Source organism: Lagenorhynchus albirostris, chromosome 21, assembly GCF_949774975.1.
Source record: "Lagenorhynchus albirostris chromosome 21, mLagAlb1.1, whole genome shotgun sequence".
NCBI classification, from domain to species: domain Eukaryota; kingdom Metazoa; phylum Chordata; class Mammalia; order Artiodactyla; family Delphinidae; genus Lagenorhynchus; species Lagenorhynchus albirostris.
The window spans coordinates 28,903,807-28,906,157 of record NC_083115.1 but is presented as its reverse complement, the minus strand read 5'-3'; positions in this window follow the sequence as shown (position 1 = coordinate 28,906,157).

Here is a 2,351-nt window from a genome sequence, read left to right as displayed (position 1 = left end):
CATGTCCCTTTTTTCAACTCTAACACTGTTGTCTTGAATCTATTTAGTTATTTTATCTGCCTAACCTAAGATTGTAGCCTTGTGCTCTCCCAATACAGTGACGACCAGCTGCATGTGGCTAGAACATTCAAATTAATGAAATTAAATAACTAAACTTCACATCCTTGGTAACGCCAGTCAGATTTCAAGTGTTCTGTTACCACGTGTGTGTGGTAGTTTCTGTATCATACATTGCATATGTAGAGCATGTACTTCGTCTTGGAAAGTTCTATTGACTGTTGATCTACATTTGATGGTTGTTTTTTTTTTTTTTTTTTTTTTTTTTGCGGTACGCGGGCCTCTCACTGCTGTGGCCTCTCCCGTTGCGGAGCACAGGCTCCGGACGCGCAGGCTCAGCGGCCATGGCTCACGGGCCCAGCCGCTCCGTGGCATGTGGGATCTTCCCGGACCGGGGCACGAACCCGTGTCCCCTGCATTGGCAGGCGGACTCTCAACCACTGCGCCACCAGGGAAGCTCCACATCTGCTGTTTTTATTAATTTGTTTCTAAATACTTCATTTTCTGCCTCTGTGAATTATATTTCTTTTATGGGTTTCATCAAGTGATTTTCTTCATTTCTTACGTGTCTTGAGATAGATTTTTATGTTGAAATAATTATCTCAAGGTAAAATAAATCTCTTGAGATATTTATTTTAATTCTTCCCCCAAATTAATACATATTAACCCACTTTGATTCCTCTGACTTGTAATCTGGATGTAGCCAGGGTTGCCTAGGTTCCGTCTTCTTTCTACTTGTAAGGCGGCTCTCTTGCATATGCCTGGGGTTTCCCTGGATATAGGGATTTACATATTCCTATTAAGAGAAGAAAAATTCTAACTGTAAAAAAAGACATTTCGTTTCACCTTCAAATTTGCCTTGAAGGCAGAACCAAAGGTAATCCGTGGCCAACTCTTGATTGGTTTTCCTAGGAAGCCCCTCCCACCTTGGATTTCCCAGGTGCTCTGGAAAATCCAAACACTAAACTTTTTCTTGAGTGTGTTTTGGGCATTGAGAATTGTCCTGGACACTTGATTCCAATCCACAATAAACAGATGCCGGCATTAACCCAAGGCTTCTCTTTATTTCTGATAGAAAATGATCACTGCGCTTTCACTTTGATTGTGGCGGGAGTTCAGGAGAGAAGGAACTTGAGAGCAAATACCTTTAGAAGATATTTCTGTTTCAAAATAGACAGGATGTGATGAGGGGATTGATTGTGCATCATACAGGGAGGTTTCCCCCAAAACTGGGCGATAAAAATGAAGACATAAATAACAGGGAGCTTCTTCTGATGGTTAATGTTAGCGGTCATATTACAGGTAAAACCTAGGTGATCTCTGTTACCCTAAAGGAATTTGAACACAGGACACAGACTGAACAAAATTAAATGACAGCTGATCCTTCTTCTAGATGTGTAACTCTGTCATATATTAAAGTTTTTGGAACCTCTGCATGTCATTGGTAAATAAACCAATTTTCTGCTAAACCTTAGCCATTCCATATTTCTGAGCATCCTTGACACAGAGGGTTGAGAGAGTCCACGACCAGAACACTATGACTCGTGTACCCCTGCTTCCTTCTGGAGCAGCGGATGTTAAGGACGAGACCGGAAGGGTGGGTGCCACGGTTCCTCCAAGTGGAATAAGCCCTTGGTTTAACTGCATCCTGAAATAGGTCCTCGGCTGATTAATATCCACGTAGATGGGGGACAGAACTAAAAGTCAGGGTTGAGGGAGAGCTGGAAGGCAGTGAGGTTCCAGCGGGCTGCCAGGGGTGTTGGAGGACCACTGTGGGTGCATAAGGGAAGAGAAGGATCTGCGCATTTCCAGTGTTTCCTACAGGAGGAAACCAAACTCTACTCCGGCATGAGTCAGGGTTCCCGAGGGTTTGAATCAAGGAGGACACTGAATGCTTCTGGATGCCCTAGGCTGCTGAACACACAAAGTCAATGCTTAGCACATTCTTATTTGCAAACTCTCTGAACTTCGACTTTCTGTCTTAGCAACCACTGCTCTAGCTTCTTACATGGGATCTGGGAGAGAAGAGACTGCACCGTGTTCTTAGGATGCACCACTGGTTTCCGTTTGCTGGGCTGGGGTCACAGCCAGGTGGAGGTGCGGGGCTCCATTTCAGGTGGGTCTGGAAGTTGTGCACAGGACTGGAGTCTCATGGCTTCTTCTCCATCCTCAGATTTGCGTGTTCAGTGCTTGGATTGGCTGTGAGTGAAATCCTGAGAAAGACTCCTGGCGACTGAGTTGTTGACAATGGAGCCTCTGGTGAGTAGCGACGCCTTCTCTTGAAGCTACACCCC